Source organism: Hippopotamus amphibius, chromosome 17, assembly GCF_030028045.1.
Source record: "Hippopotamus amphibius kiboko isolate mHipAmp2 chromosome 17, mHipAmp2.hap2, whole genome shotgun sequence".
In the NCBI taxonomy this organism is placed as follows: domain Eukaryota; kingdom Metazoa; phylum Chordata; class Mammalia; order Artiodactyla; family Hippopotamidae; genus Hippopotamus; species Hippopotamus amphibius.
Window position 1 is genome coordinate 1,233,234 of NC_080202.1, and position 20,865 is coordinate 1,254,098.

Genomic DNA, 20,865 nt, shown 5'->3' on the forward strand with positions numbered 1-20,865 from the left:
AGATCATGCCATTCGCAGCAACATGCATGGACTTGGAAGTTATCATGCTAAGTGAATTAAATCAGACAAATACTTTATGACATCCCTTATATGTGGAATCTAAAAAAAAAAGAAACTAGTAAAGATAGCAAAAAAAAAAAAAAAAGGAAGAAGAAAGAAACAGAGGGACTTTACCTAGCAGTCCAGTGGTTAAGACTCTGTGCTTCCACCTCAGGGGCTGCAGGTTTGCTCCCCGGTCAGGGAGCTAAGATCCCACATACCGAGTGGTGTGGAGAGAGAGAGAGGGAGAGAGAGAGAGAGAGAAAGGAAGAAAGAAAGGAAGGAAGGAAGGAAGGAAGGAAGGAAGGAAAGAAAAAGAAAGAAAGAGAGAAAGAGAGAGAAAGAAAGAAAGAAAGAGAAGAAAGAAAGAAAGAAAGAAAGAAAGAAAGAAAGAAAGAAAGAAAGAAAGAAAGAAAGGGAAGAAGAAGGAAAGAAGGAAGAAAAAAAGAAAGGAAGGAAGGGACTCATATATACACAGATATAGAGAAGACACCAGTGGTTACCAGTGGGGAGAGGGAAGGGCAGGGGGGCAAGATAAGGAGAGAGGATTAAGAGATACAAACCACTACATATAAAATAAATAAGCTACAAGGATATATTGTACAGCACAGAGAATATAGTCAATATTTTATAAGTGGAATATAACCTTTAAAAATTATGAATCACTGTGTTGTACATCTGAGACGTATAATATTGTACATTAACTATACCTCACTTTCTAAAAGAGAGGCATTCTTACCGTAGATTTAGCAACCCCAGGGTGTGATTTTTCTCTTTCCTCATTAAGTCGCGAGCTTCCGCCCTCTCACTCACGGGAAGCGGCGCAGGGTGTCTCTTCAGCGCATCCCAGTTGCCGGCATCACTGCTCTTGCACTTGGGGGGCTGTTATTAAGAAAGATAAGGGTCCCTTGAACACAGGCCCTGTGATGCTGCGGCAGCTGGCCTGACAGTGAGATGGCTACTAAGCCACTAACCGGTGGACCAAGCTGGATAAATGCGTGATTTACCCCTTGGGCCAGGCGGCGAGAGAGTTCATCACGGGGCGCAGAACAGCGTGCGATTTAAAAAGTATGGATTATTCATTTCTAGAATTTCCCATTCAGGGTTTTAGGACTGAGGTTGACCACGGGTGACTGAAGTCGTGGTTAGTAAAACCGTGGATGATGAGTCTATACACATGATACGATGGCGCAGAATGAGACACACGTTTTCCATCAACGTGAATTTCCGGAGTTTGATGCTGTAGGATGCTTATGGAAGATGCAGCCACGGGGGAAAACTGGGTGAAGGCTTCACAGATGCCCCTCTATACTATCTTTGAAATTTCCCGTGAATCCACAATTATTTTGAAACAAACTATTTTTGAAAGTCTCAAAGAGATCAAACATTACAAGCAACTTAACTGCTTCCAGAGCAAAGTCCAACACCCTTTAAAGGAAGACACCAAAGTCCAGATACTCAACAAACAACATCTACAATGTCCTGTGTCCAATAAAAAAATTAGTAGGCATGCCAAGAAGCAGAAAAAGGGGACCCACAACTAGGAAAAACCGTCAAGGAATAGAAACAGATGCAGAAATGACAGAGGTGCTGAAACTAGCAGACAAGGACATTAAGACAGCTTTTATCATTGCACTCAGCCGTTGACCAATACATGACATAATGAAAAGAGAAATCAATGAAATCAAATGCTATAGAGAGATTAACAAAATCGGTAAACCTCTAGCTAGAATAATCAAGAAAGCAAGGGAGCATTTACAAATTACCAACATCAAGAAGAGCAAAAGGAGACCTCAGTGAACATCGTACCAGAGTTACAGCGTGATAAGGGAATTTAAACGAAATGGACAAATTCCTTGAAAGACACAAATTACCAAAAACGACTTAAGAAGAAATAGAAATTATGGAGACTTTTATATCAAGTGAAGAACTTGAATTTATGTATTTTTAAAGTTCCATAAAGAAAACTCCAGGCCCAGATAGTTTTCCTCTCTACCAAACATTCAAGAAAGAATTCTATCCAAAGTCTTTAAGAAAAAAGGAACAGCAAACACCTTCCAAAACATTTTATGATCCCAATATTATTTATTATAAAAACTAGACCAAAGTCATTAGAAGAAAAGAAAACCACATACCAATATCCCTCATGAACAGAGGCACAAAAATAGTTAACAAAACATTAACAAACCAAATCCAACAATATATAAAAATGAAAATACATTTGACGAAGTGGGGTTTATCCCGGAAATACAAGGTTTATTCAACATCTGAAAAACGATGCTGACGTCCCTGGTGGCACTGGGGTTAAGAATCTGCCTGCCAGTGCAGGGGACACAGGTTCGATCCCTGGTCACAACTACTGAGCCTGTGTGCTGCAGCTACTGAAGCCCACGCACCTAGAGCCCATGCTCCGCAACAAGAGAAGCCACCGCACTGAGACGCCTGTGCACCCCAACAAAGAGTAGCCCCCGATCGATCGCCACATCAAGAGAAAGCCTGTGCACAGCAACGAAGACCCAACACAGTCAAAAAAACAAACAAAAACTCCCCCTAGCACTGCCTTCACTGTATCCCATCAACTTTGGTATGTTGTGTTTTCATTTTCATTCGTTTCTAAGTATTTTCTAATTTCCCAGGTGCTACCATCTGTGGTTCATTGGTCATTAAAGACTATGTTTCTTAATTTCCACAGATTTGTCACTTCTCTAGTTTTCTTTCTGTTGTTGATTTCAAACTTCATTCCATTGTTGTTGAAGAAGATACTTTTATGACATGTATCTTTTAAAACCTGCTAAGACTTCATCTGTGACCTAACCTAGCTAGAGTCTACCCTGGAAAATATCCCATGTGCACCTGCGAATAATTCTGGTTTTGTTGGGTAGAGTGCTCTGAGTACCTCTGCTAGATTTAGTTGGTTCACTGTGCTGTTCTGGTCCTCTACTTCCTTATTCATCTTCTGTCTGGTTTATCTATCTGTAATCCAGAGTGGCGTACTGAAGTCTCCCGCTAATTTTGGTTTGGTTTTCTTCTGTGTGTGGTTATGCTGTGTGTGTGTGTGTGTTTTTCCCCACTATTTTTGTATAATTGTCTATTTATCCCTTCAATCTGTCAGTTTTTGCTTCATATGTTTTGATGGTATCTTATTAGGAGTATATTTATAATTTTTATACCTTCCCGCTGTATTGCACATTTTATTAATATATAACGTCCTTATTTGTGTCTTGTAATTTTTTTAAATTTAAAGTCTATTTTGCCTGATTTTAGTACCGCCAACTCTCCTCTTTTTTGGTCACTATTTGCGTGGAATACCCTTTTCCATCCTTTTATTTTCAATCTATTTGTGTCTTTGGATCTAATGTGGGTCTCTTGTAGATAGCATGTATTATAGTTATAGCATTTTTTAAAAAATCCATTCTGCTAATCTCTTTTCATTGGACATTTTAAACCCATTTACATTTAAAGTAATCAGTGATAAGGAGGGACTCAGTGCTGTCATTTGGTTATTTGTTTTCTATATGACTTGTAGCTTTTTGTTCCTAATTTCCTGCATGACTTTCTTCTTTTGCCTTTTACTGAATGTTTACATTTCTTCCCCATTTTCCTTTATTTTTTAAAATATTTATTTTTTAGCCGCATTGGGTCTTAGTTGCGACGCCTTGGCATCTTCATTGCCACGTGCAGGATCTTCGTTGCAGCACACAGGATATTTAGTTGGGACATGTGGGATCTAGTTCCCTGACCAGGGATCAAACCTGGGCCCCCTGCATTGGGAGTGCGGAGACATAGCCACTGGACCACCAGGGAAGTCACCCCATTTTCTTATTGTATATTTTTAATCTATTTTCTTTTTGATTATTACAGGAATTACATTTAAAATCCTAAAGTAATAAACTCTAATTTTAATTTTTACCAGGTTAACTTCAATAACACACAAAAACTCTACTCCTGGGAATTCCCTGGTGATCCAGTGGTTAGGACTTGGTGCTTTCACTGCCAAGGGCGTGGGTTCAATCCCTGGTCAGGGAACTAAGATCCCACAAGCTGTGTGGTGTGGCAAAAAAAAAAAAAAAAAGCCTCTACTCCTTTAACAGCCTAGTCCACACCCCTTTTCAGTTGCTGACGTCACAAAATTACATACATCTTTATGCATTCTGTGTCCAAAAACATAAACTAATGTTTAAAAAATGCATTTGTCTCTTAAACCATGTAGAAAACAGGGACTTCCCTGGGGGTCCAGTGGGTGAGACTCCACACTGCCAGTGCAGGGGGCCTGGGTTCCATCCCTGGTCGCAGGATTAGATCCCGCATGTATGCTGCAACGAAGACCCGGTGCAGCCAGAATGAATGAATGAATCAATAAATTTTTTTTTAATGTTAAGCTCTTTATTGGAATATAATTGCTTTGCACTCTTGTACCAGCTTTTGAGGTACACCAAAGTGAATCAGCTGTATTTATACACATATCCCCATATCCCCTCCCTCCCGCGACTCCCCCCCACCCTCCCCGTCCCGGCCCTCTAAGGCATCACCCATCATTGAGCTGATCTCCCTTTGTTATACGGCAACTTCCCACTAGCTCTCTATTTTACAGTTGGTTGTGTATCTATGTCTATGCTACCCTCTCACTTCGTCCCAACTTCCCCTTCAGCGCCCCACCCCCAGCCCGTGTCCTCCAGTCCATTCTCTGCATCTGCATCTTTATTCTTGCCCTGTCACTGGGTTCATCAGCCAGAGTGGGCGTGGCTCGCAACACAGGTGGAGAAGCAACAATAGCCCCGCCTGTGTCTGCACCTGTGTGATCGGGAGCAGCAATCGGTGATGAGAGGGCAGAGGAGCAGTACGGGACGTGCACAGCCCTCCCCTCCGCCCGGCGTCAGCCAGCCCTGCACGTGCTGCCCCGAGAATGTGCACGCTGCCCGCCGTGGCACGGGGGGCGTGGGGTGGAAACCGCTACTCTACTAAGAGCTACAAGTGACTGAGATTAGCCACCCTTTTCTGTCCAGGCCTTTACTTGGAGTTACAAGCCTCCAATAGCCTCCAGACTTCCGAGGTAGTTACAAGAGACAGATTCTGCCTGGGCGACGCCAGGTCGGGAGATGAATTTCTGCTGCTTGCTGCTCCTCTGACTTTCCCAGATCCATGTGTTTGGCTTTTGAGAATTTGAATATAATATGCCTTTGGTGGATCTTTTTGGATTTGTCATGCTTTTAGCTCATGGAGGTTTTGAATACGCAGATTACGATTTCATCAAATTTGGGACGTGTGTGGCCTTAATTTCTTTAAATATTCTTTTGCCCCTTCCTCTCTGTCTCTGTCTGTCTCTTTCCTCCCCCTGGGGTTCGCGCAGTGCTGACGTCTCACACATCTCAGGCTCTGTTCCTTTTCCCTCGTGACTTTTCCTCTCTGCTCCTCAGACGGGGTGGTTTCACTTGCTCTATCTTTAAATCTGCTGATTCTGTCCTCTGCCTGCTCAGATCTGGTTCTGATACCCCAGCAAACTTCTTATTTCACCTATTGTACTCTTCAGCTCCAGTATTTACATATAGTTCCTTTTCATAATTTATATCTTTTTAGTAATATTCTCCATTTGTTCATACATCACTCTCCTAGATTACTTTAGATTTGTAATCATATTTAAGACAATTGATTTAAAGTATTTGTCCAGTAAGTTGAATACCTGGGCTTTCTCAGGGACAATTTCTCTCTTTTTAAAAAATATTTATTTATTTAGGCTGCACTGGATCTTAGTTATAGCACACAGGATCTTTGCTATGGCATGTGGGATCTTTGGTTGCAGCATGCGGGCTTCTTAGTTGCAGCATGAGGGCTTCTTAGTTGTGGCATGTGAACTCTTAGTTGCGGCATGCATGCAGGATCTAGTTCCCCAACCAGGGATCAAACCTGGGCTCCCTGCACTGGGAACACGGAGTCTTACTCATTGGACCACCGGGAAAGTCCCAGGGACAATTTCTTTTAATTTCTTTCTTTTCCTGTAAATGGGACATACATTTTTTTTCTTCCTTTGCACTCACTGTCATTTTTTGTTGTTGAAAACTGGATATTTTGAGTATTATAATGTGATAACTCAGATTCTTCCCTCTCCCCAGAGTTTGTTGTTATTGATTGTTGAGAACTGACATTTTCTGTTTTGTTTGTTTTTTTGGTGACTTTTCCAAACTGTTTTGTAAAAACTGTATCCCTTGCTGTGTCATCACCGAGCCTTCTGTTCACTGTCTCAGTGGACAGAGGTTTTCATAACTGCCTGGAGCCAAAAAGAAGAAGAAATAACCCTCTTCCCAGTCTTCACAGATTGGATCTGACCTGGGCGCTCCTACAACACTTGCCCAGGCCACCTAGGACTCTGCTTCATCTCTCGCTTAGGCAGAACCTAAGGGCCAGCTAGGCCTGTAGGCCTAGATCCTGTGAGATCCTTTCCATGTATGCATCTGGCCCTGGGCGTGCTCACTGTAGTCCAAATGCCCCGGTATGTGCTACAGTCCTTCAAAGCCCTTATTCCACCCAGTATCTTCCTCCTCAGCCTCCTTCTTCCCAGGCCTTTTCGTCCATCTGCTGCTATCCTTGTCCACTGACCCCTGCCCCAGACGGCTGAGGGGCTTCTCTGTCTTTAGATGCTTTTGACAGTCACTTCCTGGAAAGCAGATTCAACCTGAGGGGGCAAAACCAAGACAAACCTCTGCACCAGTACCTTAGGGACCTGCCAAATTGGTTAACACATTGCAGCACAGTGTTTGAGAACAGAGTCCACGCCGAGCCCCGGCTCAGCGAGTCGCACCGGGAACACGGGCTGCCGTTTCCACAGCCACCTGTGCACAGGGCAGTGGGGGATGGTGGCAGGAAGGAGAAACACCACCATCCCCTCTTACTGAAATTTAACTTTTTCTCCCCTTCATGAAGCACCCTCTTGGTTGCTGTAAGCTCTTGGCTGGATTCCCGAGTTCCCAAATAAGTTCGTTCTGTCCGTTTTCGCTCAGTGGTTGCTTCAGTGGACGGGCCGGCCCCTGGAACTCCCCGCACGTCTCTCCTCCGTTGCTGTCTTGCTCTCGTCCTCTGCTTTTTCAAGACTTTTTAAATTAGTCACTTGTTTTGTTTCCAACGACGTCTTATCGTGAACAGTGCCGTTAAAAACACCTGCAGAGAAACTGCGTATGTCCCCCTCGGGAGCGATTTCCTTGGCGTTTCCTCCCAGATGGGGAGATTTCAGGCCACAGGAAAGAACAGTTGCCCGGCCCTTGCTAAACATCACCAAGTGCTTCAGGGGGACGGGCTTGACCTGCCATCCTGCCCACACCTCCCACCTGTCTTTGTTTTTCTCTTCAATCTGTTGGCAACCGTCTTATTTGCGATTTTTCTCACGTCTACTCTTTACTGTCTAATGTGCCAAACGCCTTTACCTGCTATCTCTTCATGCATCTCCTCAAAGTGAGTTTTTTCCTTTTCTAATGAAGAAACTTGGAAAGTTCAAGTCGCTCAAGGTCACACAGCCAAGGGCAGATGACGGCTCCCTGGCCAGAACATTCCTACATGTTCTACGAGCCCTGCGGCTCCCACACTGGGTGATGACCTGTATCAGGAATGAAGAAAAACACAGATCCAAATTAGAGCCCAGAGGGAAGACCCTTGGATGCTGGTGGCAGTGGCGGTGTAGTATTTCAACATCCCCAAATTCCTCCATGCGAACAGTCCAGCCAGGATAGCACACCCAGATCTCGCAGACCAGACCTACCACAAAACCGGGCGGCTCAGAAACTGTCAGGAAGGCACGAGGACTCAGGAGGGAGTGGTGTGCTATGAGCCCGTCCCGAGGACTCTATCAGAACCTTTTTGGAGGATTAAAAACGGCCTTGAATCTCTTTAAAATCCCTCCCACTGAGGGGTTATGTACTCTCTCCTTGAATTCGAGCAGGCCCTGCGACTGCTTGGGCCATTAGAACACCAGAGAACGATGACAGTGTCCCGATCTCTCGGCTCAGCCCGTAAGAACCTCGCAGCTTCCACTTCCTGTGTCTTGGGACACTCATCCCCGGGAAAGCTAGCTGCCCGCGTTGCAGGGCAGACTCCTCTAAGGGACGTGGAAAGGTAGCCACGTGAAAAGCCACGTGGAGAGCGGCTGAGGCCTGGTGGTGGTAGCCATCCCAGCCCAGGCACCAGGCAGGCGAGCCCAGGTGAGCAGCCTTTAAGCATTCCAGCCCCAGCCACCATCTCCCTACAACTGCATGAGAGCCGACACGAGCACCGCCCAGCTGAGCCCCGACGGCTCCCTGTGAACGACTGTTTCCTGCCTCTGTGCCACCGAGCAGCAGGAACCAGACCTGCCTCCTGCAGGAAGTGTGCTCTAGCAGCGCCAGCGTCGCCTGGGTGAGGGGGAGAGAGTCACCTTCCCTGGGCTGCACCCCGAGAATCCGAGTCCGCACGGCAGCCTGACCTCCAGTCACGTTTACACGCCACGCTCTGTGCAGCCACGTTGCTATCCGCACTGGCGCTTGGCGTGGACACCTGGGTGCAGCCACTCTGGGTTCACTTTTTTTGTGAACAAACCAACCTCATGCGGTTTTGCCTGTTAGTTGTACCAAAGTACATTCCTATTGCTGCACGCAATAGCAACAGGTGGTAGGGTTGTTTTTTGGGTTTGGGGGTTTTTTTTTGTTTGTTTTTAATTGAGAAATAATCTGCGTACTGTGAAACTCACTATTTTAAAGTATAAACTGCAGTGGTTTTTAGTACATTCACAAGGTTGTGCAACCCTCAGCACCATCCAATCTCAGAACATTTTCCTCATTCCCCAAAGGAGTTAGTAGTCACCCGATTCCTGCACACACACACCCCCGCCCCCAAATCCCAGCCCTGGGCAGCCGCTAAGCTCTTTTCCCTCTCTATGGATTTGCCTGTTCTGGACATTTCAGATAAATAAATCATAAAATATGTTGCCTTTTGTGTCTGTTCTTTCACTTAATGTTTTCAAGATTAATGTTCATTTCAGTGGCTTACTAAAGCTCCCCTCCTCATGAGCTGCGTTCTCCCTGCCTTCGTGCTGTCATGGTCACAAAGTTCATCTTCATACATCGTGTGCCCATCCTCACAGGTTTCTAACTACTGCTTGATGTCGTTGTCTTTTTCAGATAAGAAAAAGGAGAGAAGTCACAAACCCAAACTTCGGGAGCCCTGGCTTCTGCGTTTCCCCGTGTACTACCAGGATGCAGAGCAGCCAGGGGATGACGGGGCCCCGGGGGGCAGTGGCGCTCACGGCAAACGAAGAACAGCTGCGCGCAGGGAAGATTCAGGGCTGTCGTCCCTGGTGGAGGAAACGCCTTTCCACCCTGGACTGAATGAGGAGGACTGTCGCCCCAGTGACCGCTGCCAGTCAGGGAGGAAGCTGACACAGGGGCGGGCAGAGCCTGGCCTCACCACTTGTGATAGCCAGTCACTCGGGCCAGGAAGTCCCCTCTCCTGTGAGGAGCTCTGCGGCCCGCGCCTGGCAGCACCCTGCCTGCAGCTGCTCCCCTCTCTCTTCCCACATGGCCACGCCTCTGCCCCTGGACGTCTCCCCACTTGGAATGCCCCTCCCCCAAGCCCATCTGGTGCAAACCTAGTTCTCCAACAGCCTCCTGAGTGGAGCTTTCCCAGAGGTCCCAGGACGCACTGCTGCAGTAGAGGCTGTGCTGTTATGACCGGGTCTGGGTCTGGGTCCATCACTGGGGGCTCCCACAGGTGAGGGCTGGGTCTGGTTCAACCCTTGGCCCTCAACCCCCAGCACGGAGCTCAGCATAGCCTTCTACAGGGGATTTATCTGCGTTGATAAACGCAGCCGCAGCTCACTCCTTTCCATGGCTGTATAAGGCCCCATCATATCAGACCATAATCTATGTGCATGTTCTCCAAAGTCAGTTGCTCATGGAGGTCACTTCCATCCTTTGGCTGTAACACAGAATGCTGCCCAGAACATTCCTTTACGTGTATTCTTGTCTGTTCACTGGGGTCTCCTTTCGACGCTGAGTGACAGGACACGAATAACAGTGCTGTGATAGGCTGAAAAATGCCCCCCAAGGACATCAAGTCTTCATCCCTGGAAGCTGTGGGTATTCCCTCGCTTGGAAAAAGGGTCTTGGAAGATATGATCAAGTTAAGCATCTTGAGATGAGGAGATTTTCCTGGATTATGTCAGTGGCCCCTAAAGGCAGTCACATTCCTCCTTCCAAGTGGGAGGCAGGTCGAGAGTCCACACACACACACACACACACACACACACACACACACGGCTGTGTAAGACCGAGGCAGGGGGAGAGTGATTCAGCCACAATCTGGGAAAGGCTGGCAGCCCCGGAAGCTGGCAGAGGCCGGGAGCAGATTCTCCCTTAAAGCCTCTGCAGGGGGGAGGTCCTGTTGACCCCTTGACATGGCCCAGTGATGCTGAGTTTAAACTTCTGGCCTCCAGAACTGTAAGATAACACACGCGTGTTGCTACAGGCCACCCCACACACAGTGATCTGTTACAGAGCCCACATAGAAATGGCTTGAATGAGACAGAACTTGGTGTCTCCTGCACACCAGGGTCCAAGTGTGGACAGCCCAGGGCTTCTGTGTTGTCTCCACAGACAACCACGATTCAGGTTCCTGCTCTCTTGTCCCCAGGGTGTGTCCCCAACGTCACGTTCCCAGAAGACACACCAGTACCACATCCCATTTCTAAGCAACAGAGAAGAAAGGGCAGAGGGCACCCATGAGCTGTCTTGGAGAAAACTTTCCAGAAACTGGCACGTGACACTATTGTATCATCTCCCTGGCCAGAATTTAGTCACGTGGCCTCCCTCGCCGCCCGGGGAATTGGAAGTGTAGGCTCCACTCCAGGTGATCCCCTGACCAGGTGCAAATCAAGGGACTGAAGATGAGAATAACAGATCCTAGCGTTGGCAGCTAGCTATCTCTTTGGGCTATTTCCTTGCTCTTGTCTCCATTTTATAACACCATGCATTATTTGTGTATTTTTTTTAATGTTTGAAGTGAAAAATGAAACAAACAAAAAAAAGATTAAAAAAGTTTAAAAAATATCACCATGCAGTATTTGGGACTACATAATAAAATGTTTGAATAAAAAGGAAAACAAATGAAAATTTTTTAAGTTTATAAAAATCACCAAGTGTTATTTGTATATTTAAAAAAATGATTGAAATGAAAAAGTGAGGGAAGCTGGGTGTGGGGACTCACTGTGTCCAGGGCCTGGCCATCCCAGGAGAGCTGGTCTGGGTGTATCCATGGGGAGCTGATTGTAGGAGAAAACACACTGAACACCCAGGAGACTGCTGTGTGCAGCAGACATGATCTAATAATGTCCTGTACCCCCGCCCCCACCCCATCAAAGTGACTGTCACACCAAAGCCAGCCACAGGCTCCAGGGTGCGTGCCAGCTCAGAGCACGGGGAGCAGCAGGCATTTTCCAACAAACTTTCTGGGCACTGGACTGGGTTGAACAGTGGCCCCCCCCCCCATTCATGTCCATCTGAAATCTCAAATGTGACTCTTTTTGGAAACAGTGTCTTTGCAGGTAATTAGTTAAGATTGAGTCATAATGGGGTAGAGGACCCCTAAATCCAATATGACTGGCATCCTTAGAAGAAGAGGAGAGACACAGACACACACACACACAACCTCCTGTGAGGACAAGGCAAAGACTGGAGGGACATGGCTGCAAGGCAAGGGTCACGATGGAGCCACCACAGCTAGAGGAGACAGGGAGGGACCCTCTGGAGGGACCCTCCCTTACGGCTTCAGAGGGAGGAGGACCCTGCCGACGCCTTGGCTTCTGACTCTGAGCCGTCAGCACTGTGAGAGAATGGATTTCTTTTGCCTTAGGCCCCCCCAGGTTGTGACACTCTGTTACAGCAGCCGGGGAAGCTAAGAGCCCGCTCCAAGCCCGAGAAAGCAGGCAAGCCAGCCAAGACCCTGTGCTCAGAACTCTCAGTCCAGGAAGGAGGCAGACCTGCACTGAAGCCCAGGAGGTTCTGGGCGTAAAAGGCAGAGACCCCTAACCAAGCCCATGGTCGGGAACGTTCTAGAGGAGGAAGTACCCACGCAAGGCCTGGAAAGCTGAGCTCTTCTTTGGAAGGACATTTTCCCCGGGGGGTGGTGGTGAAGCCCACGCTCCTTCCCTTGTCATCTCACACCCACGCCCCAGCCCCAACACACACACACACACACACACACACACACACACACACACACACACACACGCGCGCGCGCGCGCGCGCGCAGGGAAAGCATCAGAAACCCTCCACTCTTTCAGGGTCACGCCGCTCTGTGCTGCCCCCCACCCCCACCCCCACCCCATCACAGCAATTGGGTTCCATGTCTGACTCTAGGCTGCAAGGACCAGGTCTTCCTGATTTTCCAATCATTCATATTGCGTAGTAAAGTGCTTGGAACCAAATAAATGCCCAAAGACTGTTGGGGAAAAAAAGAAAAAAATGAGGTTAAGAATCAAACTAAAACGGGCAGGAGGGGTCTAGGAATAGGAATGATGGAAATGTTCTATGAGTGGTTCACGGAGGTGGAGGCACGACTCTGTACGTTTACTAAAAATCGTTGTATTGTACACATAAAAACAGATGAGTGTTACGGCATGTGAAGGAATACCTCGATAGAGCTGTTTTTTGAAAACCTACTTGAATGGCTAACATGGAAGAGACAGAAAGCACCCCGCGCAGCTGGCACTGTTGGGCGTGTCAGTCCGTGCAAGCGCCTTGGAAAGGGCCTGGCAGCCAGCACCCGCCGACGCTAAGGCGTGCACACAACCCACCGCCCAACAAGCGCCTCGCAGGCGCACGGACCCAACAGGCGCGCCGCACCACGCGCTCCTCCGAGCAGAGCTTGCCCTTGACCGCGACGTCGGGAGCGAAGCCCGGAGCGAAGCCCGGAGCCCCGCCCGGAGCGCGGCCGGCCGCCTCCGCGCCGCCACCTGCCGGCCGCCCCGGGAACTGCGCCCGGCGGCGCGGCTCCGGGCCGGCGTTCCCTGAGTGGCTCAGGGGCGGGCATGTGACCCAGCCTGGCCAATCGGAGCGAGCCGTGGGTCTGTCGCCAAGCGCGCGGGGGCCAAGGCTGCCGCGCGTCCGCCCAGGAGGAAGCGTCCCCTGCAGAGGATGCAACCCCGGGAGCGGCAGCCGAGGAATGGGGCCGGAGCCGCGTGCTGCCTCCCTGGGTCCCGGCCTGCAGACGTGGAGTCTAGGACTATTTGGTTATGTGGGAAAGTTTCCTCTTTTTGTTTGTTTAAGACATATATATATATATATATATATATATTTTTTTTTTTTTTTTTTTCTTTCTGTGCCCTGCAGCTGCAGGAAGGCAGCAGACAGAGTGTCATGGGAGGTGCTTCCAGAGGAATAAGCACTTGGGTTGGCGGGAGCGAGGGATGCTGTAGTCAGGAGATGGGGCGGGGGTGCTGCGTGAAAGGGGAGAGGCGCACGCTCTCTCGAGAGCAGGGAGCTTTAAACAGGCGGAATCCACTCACCAGTAAACCACACGGGAAGTGAAAGCGGGGGTGAACGCCTCCGTGTTAGAGTTCATTTCTTCCAGTTTCCTGCAATAAAAAATTTCAACCACTGAAGCCCTGGAAGAATAATGTGATTAACTCATTACCTAGATTCAGCAAGTGTCAGCCTTTTGTCTTATTTACGTTAACATTTTTTTTGTTCAGCCACTTCAAAAGGAGTCGCAGGCAGCATGACTAGAGGGAGAGCTTTCACAGCTAACGGTGACTCCCTCGTCCAGCCTCAAGAACTGACTTTGGTCTGCACTTACATGGGCCTCCTGCAGGACCCGTGTGTGCTCTTACACTGACCGCAGGCCACCCTTCGGCATGCTGACCCTGGCTGCTGGGGTTCCCCTGGCACAACTGTAACGTATGGGCTGTAGCTCTGCTGAAGGATGCAGGCGGCCTCTTAGCTTCACAGCCCCAAGGGACCAGCAGGGAGCCCGGGAGTCAGTGGCTCCTCTTTGCTGAGGTCCCCGGGGACTAGAACCTGCCCCATCCGCAGTGATCAGGGACATGGAGAGCTGTATGAAGTGCGGCTGTGCCCCCTGTTCCACGTCCTTTCTAAGTCAGCTAGGCGCTGCGTCATCATTGTATTTTGTGCGTTTGACTGTCGGCCGGAAACCAAACCCACTGCTGTGGTCTGGTGTGACTTTTCTCCCCTGAGTTCTTAGGCATGCATCTCTTAAACATAAACATATCCTACACAAGCAAAGAGGCGTTATCGCATGCAAGAAAATTTAAAATTCTATAATACCACCTCATCCCCAGTGTATTTTCAAGCTTCCTCAACCGTCCCCAAGGTATTCATTGTAGCTGCTGTTTACAAGCAAGGATCCAATGGAAGATTATTGCCAAGATTCTCTCCTTGACCAACGTTTACTCAGGCTCCTCTGAGCCCTACTTGTCCCCATTCTTGAGCATGTCCTCCAAGAGCCCAGTGTTAGCAAGAATCCTGCTACGTCAGTTTGGCCAGAATTTCCCACCCGTGATATCTGATCACCCTGGACATCTGACCAAATGTCCCATCCTGCACTGCCGCCAGGTGATACCTGATCACCCCCGCCTGCCTTCAGCAAACATCGTGTTGAGCCCAAATCTCCTCTTATTCCTGATGTTTCCTTAAGAATTCCCCACCCTGGTTGTATCCCCAAGTTTCCTCCTCCCACTCAGAGTTGAGCCCAGTCTTACCAGGAGGCCTCTTTCCCCCTATTGCAACAGTCTGTGAGTAAAAGCTACTTTTACCGCTTTAACCACTGGCAGGCTCTGGTTCTCTCTGACATGGTGAGACGGAAGATTTTTATGGATCAAACCCTCAGCGGTGTAAATCACGTCTCCTCACATTCCATTGTCCAGAACGCTGTCACACGGTCCCACTAGAAGGACACTGGGACGGGTAACTTATCTGCGTGCCCACGAGGACATTTGTGAGACGCTCTTTTTACTGCAGGAAGAGCATGTCACAGTGTAAACCGGGAGGCAACCCTCTGTAAAGCAAACCCCACCCAAGACAGCAGTCTTGTCTGTTAGGCCTCCTGCAACCAGGATGGCCACTGCTGGTGGCCACTGCTGGTGGCTTCCCTAGTACCCGTTGTCCCCCTAACTAATATGACCCGGATTTTTGTATCCTGAGGGAAACCGACACCGCCTTTGAGTACAGCTGGGAGGGAGGACTGGGAGTTCAGACCAGACACCGAGGTTGGCAGTTGGAAACCGTTACAGGTATTTATATGGATCAATGACGTGGTGAAAATGATCTTTTTTAAAAGGAACTAATCAAGATTCATGCATAAAGTGTCTTTTCCGTCTTGGGCAGTTTACCTTCATCTCATGCAAAGAGGCTGCCCCAACAGAGAGATGTCGTGACCCCCCCCCCAGCCCCACCCCCACCCCAGCTGAGTCAGGTGACCTTTCACGCCGACTTAAGGGGCAGGTGTGTGAATCAGAAATGATCTAATGGATGAAGAGGTTCAAGGTGGGTGAGGGAGAAAGGACTTCTGATGCTCTACCACTTCCTGGCTCAGGGACCTCAGGCAAGTGACTTCTCTCCCCCCACCCCCACAAGATCTGGTTGCAGGAGACCTAACAGACAAGACTGCTGTCTTGGGTGGGGTCTGCTTTACAGAGGGTTGCCTCCCGGTTTCTCTCTCAAAGTGGTGGAGGGTTGTGTTGCCATTCACAAGCATTTACTGCCACTTTCCGGAGGAGAACTCTCCTCCCTCGCTCCGTTTCCGGCAGTCTTGGTCACCTGCCTTCCCCTGGCCGGTGAATGTGTCAAAAAGAAAATGATTCCTTCATTCTGACCCTTGTTGAAGAATTGGTAAGGCAGGCTTTATTCAAGAGGGGTCATCGGGATAAGTGGGGGTTTGCAGTGGGGGACAGACATTGGGCTGAATGCCGAGCACAACAAGGAAAAATGGGAATGTATATCCTAGGCGCGGGGTGGGCTCCGTGCATGGAAAATGAATAACAGGAAACGGGTAAGAGAGGATTCCGGCTAAGCAAGATGTTTGCTGGAGGCAGGCCAGGGAGATCGCACATCGCCTGGGACAGGGGAAGATGAGGAGCTTGATTAGATATGCGGGGTGATCAGATACGGAGCATGGGGATTCTGGCTAAACTGACTTAGCAAGATTCCTGCTGAAACTGGACAATGCAGAGATGAACACACGAGTCCCAGAGTCGAAGCCTAGTTGAAAAAGAACTCAGAGGAGCCTGAGCGGAGTTTGGTCAAGGAGAGGATCTTTGTCAGACGCGAGCAAAGAACTCAGAGGAGCCTGAGCAGAGTTTGGTCAAGGAGAGGATCTTTGTCAGACGCGTATCACTTCCCAGCAGACGCTTTACTGGTTGATGCATAACCAGCGACAGTTCTCTCTTTGCCCCCTGCGGGGCGGCGCAGGGACCTGCTCCACACAGGGGCTGCTCCTTCAGGCTGGGGCATCGAGTGTGGGCGGTGCGGATCAGCGCTCCAGGTGACCCACGACAGACTCGGCGTGTGTGAAAGGACTAGAAGCCCCGTGGTTTGGGGCTCATTTGCTACTGCAGCAGAACCCAGCCTCTCGTGACCTATAGAGAAATCTTTATTTCCATCCCAGGGCTCCCTCCCAGTCAGGGCAGGCCTTCTGTTGGCAGCTCTGACCAGCTTCCTGAGGCTGAGACAGAACCTGTTTCCCTGCAGCCCCTGCCTTGGCCCCAGCTCCAGCCTTGGCCATGAACGGGGCCCAGCTGCTCCCTCCCATGGGACCGCTCTGCGGTGATTTATAGGTGAAGGAGCCTCTGAAGGGTCCACACCCTCAGCTTCCAGGAAGAGCCCCCTCTTTGCCTGGCAAGCTCTTCTGGCACCAAGTCCAGGACTTATGACTGTTTCAAGGGTTTTCACTTATATCTGAGATCTAAAAAATTTTTTATGACAGCCAAAAAACTCTTTTAAGCCTGCAAAACCAAGATTAATAAATGTTTAATTAAATGCCTACAAAATATAACATTATAGTCAATCTCTTCAACATTAAATCTCATGTTCATAAAACTTTCAAGACAGCAGAAAACATGTGACTTAGATTTCCTCACTTTGCAAGAATTCCCCATAAAGTAAGACGAAAGGTGATTGCTCAGAAACCACAGTCAATCCTAAGTTGAGTGAACCACTTGTGCCAAATGACTTCAGAAGCAAAACCATAAAATTCCTTTCAAATTTTATCTTATAGCAAAGGGTTATATTTTCTACCGTATGTGGGTACATTTTTATGTATTCAATAGGGGATTCAGTGGAGTGAATGTCCAAAGGGAAAGTCTTGAAAGAATGTCTTTTGTGTGTTTGTTTGTTTGTTTCGGTTTTTTGTTTTGTTTTTTTGGTTTACTGCAGCATTTTTCCTGACAGTGATGCGTTGCTGAGGCCTGATGTTCTCTTGTGACAGTATAAAACCAAAATTTCTTGTCATCTCTTAAAAATTCAGAATTGTGTACGAAAATCTTACATAAATTAAAAGAATGAATAAATATACAGGTATAAATGCAAACCATTTTCTAACTCAATGCAAGTAACAACCCATGGTGTTCTGGCAGGAAAACATGAGGGAAGAAAGGTAAGCAGGTCCTGAGGCTCAGACCTTCTCAAACCCCGTCAGGCCAGCGAGACAGAAATGACAGCTGGTTCAGGACTCTTGCCAGCCTCTAGAGAAATCCTGGAGTAGGCAGTTCTAACATCTTAATACCCTGCACGCATCGAGAGATTTGTGGGCTCGCAGATTCTCATCCTGCCAATGGTTTCTCCTCCATAAACCTGTTTTCACCTCAGCCATGAAGTGATGGAGCCGCATGTAACTAGGGGCTTAAATCAAAGATATAGGGTAGAGACTTCCCTGGTGGTCCAGTGGTTAAGACTCGGCCTTCCAATGCAGGGGGTGTAAGTTCAAACCCTGGTCGGGGAGCTAAGATCCCATGTGCCTTGTGGCCAAAATACCAAAACGTAACACAGAAGCAGTATTGTAACAAATTCAATAAAGGCTTAAAAAATAAAAAGTGACACACACGGTATTAAACATATACCAAGGGAAGAGTTGAATACAAGGTCAAAATCAGCATTAAGTTCTATAATCTCAGGTATACGTTTCAAGGACAAATTTATTTTCAAAGACTTATTCCAGTTTCACGAGGCTGGCACGACGTGTGTACATTTGCCAGGGCAAATTTATACTTCCGGATGAACTCCTGCAGCAAATGCTGCCCATCTGCTGGCAGTCTGTTTGGAAGCATTTGTGGTGGACGATGGAGAGGCCGGGTCCTGCTGGCTGACCCACACCTGCTGGAAGCTGGACAGCGAGGCTGGGATGCAGCCTGATCCCCACCGAGTACTTGTGTTCGGGAGGAGTGAGCACGTCGATCTTCCTTGTGTTGGGGGCCGGGCCCTGATCTGCCTCTGCATCCTGCCTGCGACGCCAGGGTACGTGGTGATCCCACCAGACAGCACCGTGCGGGCGGACAAGTCCTTCCAGGTGCGGACGTTGTTACCCTTCATGATGGAGCTGAAGGTGGTCTCGTGGATGCTGTAGGACCCCACACCCAGGATGGAGGGCTGGAAGAGCACCTCTGCGCACGGAACCCACTCCTTGTCGACGGTGGGCACCTGACCATCAGGTCGCTCGCCGCTCTTCTTGAGGAGGAGGACGTGGTGGTGGCCGTCTCCTGCTCCAAGTCCCGCACCACAGAGCGGAACTGCTCCTTGATGTCTCGTGTAATTGCCCTGTCGGCCGTGGTGGTGAAGCTGTAGTCAGGCTGTGTGAGGTCCCAGCCAGCCAGGTCCAGATGTAGGATGGCTGGGGCAGGGCATAACCCATGTAGATGGGCACCCTGTGGGTGACTGACACCCCGAGCCCACGACAACGCCAGAGGTGCGGCCAGAGGCGTCAAACAGGGACAGCACGGCCTGGATGGCCACTTATATGGCCAGAGTGTTGAAGGTCTCAAACAGAATCTGGGTCATCTTCTCACAGTTGGCCTTGGGGTTGGGGAGTACCCTTGGCCAGCATCACCGAGGGGTCCTCGGGGGACACATGCATCTCATTGTAGAAGGTGTGGTACCAGATGTTCCCCGTGTCCTCCCAGTTGGTGACGATGCTGCGCTCCACGGGGAGCTTGAGGGTCAAGCTGCCCACCTGCTCTGGGCCTCCTCGCCCATGTAGCTGTCCTCCTGCCCCACGCCCACGATGACACCTTGGTGTCGGGGGCGACTGACCACGGATGGGAACACGGCTGGGGGGCGCGTCATCCGCAGCAAAGCCAGCTTTGCACGTGCCAGGGTCCTTATGCGTGACCAGTGGGCGATCTGTCCACTGCAGCACACGGAAGGTGGGTGAGGTGGGAGGGGTGGGAGGATGCACCAGGGGCCACGAGGAGGGGGTGACGCTGCTAGCGGCCCTACGTGGGATACGGTCGGTCCCGCCCCACATGTGATGGAGATGGCTAGTAGCTCTCCAACATCCCGTTGTCCTCAATAGTGGTTCCCAAAGTGTGACCGCTGCACAGCAGCAGCCGCCCCGTGGGAACTTGTTGGAAATGCAGATTCTCAGGTCCCACCTCAGCTTTACTGAGTCAGAAATTCTGGGGTTGGGCCCAGCACTCTGTTTTAACAACCCCTCCAGTTGATTAGGACATCCACTGAAGTTTAAGAACCACTGCCAGTACTCTCTAGGGGCAGCAATGAATTCAGCAAAGGACTTCATTTCCCAGCATTTCCTCTGCTGCTAGGTGTGGCCATGGGACTAAATATGGTGCTAAGTGTTGGGACTTCCAGGAAGTCTCCTTAAAAGGAAGAGGCCCTTCTTTGGATGTGTCTTCTAGCTGCTAGCCTGGAATGCGGTTGTAATGGCTGGAGCTCCAGCAGCCATTTTGAACCAGGAGGATGAAGCTTAAGGGATGGTGGAATGGTGAGCTAATAACAGCCTGAGTCTCTGGGACCCTATGAAGCTGATGTACATGAGAGAGAAATAACTTTCTGTCTTACATAAGCCACTGTTATTTACTTTTCTGTTATATACAGCTGTGTTCTAACTGATACACCACCCTGGTTGCCTTCTCAGGATCAAAGGCTGAATCAGCAGGAGTCCCTGTTCTGGATCTTCTGAGTTCTAAAGTCTGGCCCATGCCTGCCTCCTCACACTCCTCCTGAGTCCATACTTGTCCCCTCACCCTCCTGCTGGACAGTGGGCTGAGGAGGCTGTTACTGCCCTGTCCCTCTGTGCCCCTGACTCTGGGTCCATTACATTCCAGCCTCTCCTCAGCTGAGGCCTCCCTGTCCTGCCCCCGTGCACTGACTCGCCATGGGTGGCCTGGCTGGTGGGTTATGCCTCTAAGTGCCCAAAGAGAAGTGACAGTCACATGTCAGGGAAGTAGGTGGGATGAGGTAGCTTCATCCCAACCATTGGACTGGGCCTCAGTGGGGTCAGGATTCAGCAGGCAGAGCAGGGAGGGGAAAAGCATGAACAAGAGCAGCAGAGGCGAAGCCACAGAGGCCTGAACACAGCTGGCAGGGGTGGTACGTGGAGGGAACCAGGCAGGAAATGAGTGCAGACAAGGACACAGGGACTGGCACACGGGACAGAGGATCTGCCCTCAGGGCCAGGCAGGTTTCTACAGTAAACTTTATGGAGGTGTCATCCACACCAACCACAATGTAATCATTGCACGGACCACTTTTTAAAAAAAACAGAAAGATTTCCTCTCAGTCTGTGCCTTTTGATGATAGGCTGGGTTTTGTTTGTTTTTTAATTTAACGTATTTAATCCTAACAA

The 20,865-nt window shown here is 49.2% G+C and overlaps 1 pseudogene; it reads right to left on the reverse strand.

Annotated features, from left to right (window-relative positions):
- Positions 1–18,213: 18,213 nt before the first annotated feature.
- LOC130840286 (actin, cytoplasmic 1-like) lies at positions 18,214–19,524 on the reverse strand (annotated as a pseudogene).
- Positions 19,525–20,865: the final 1,341 nt, after the last annotated feature.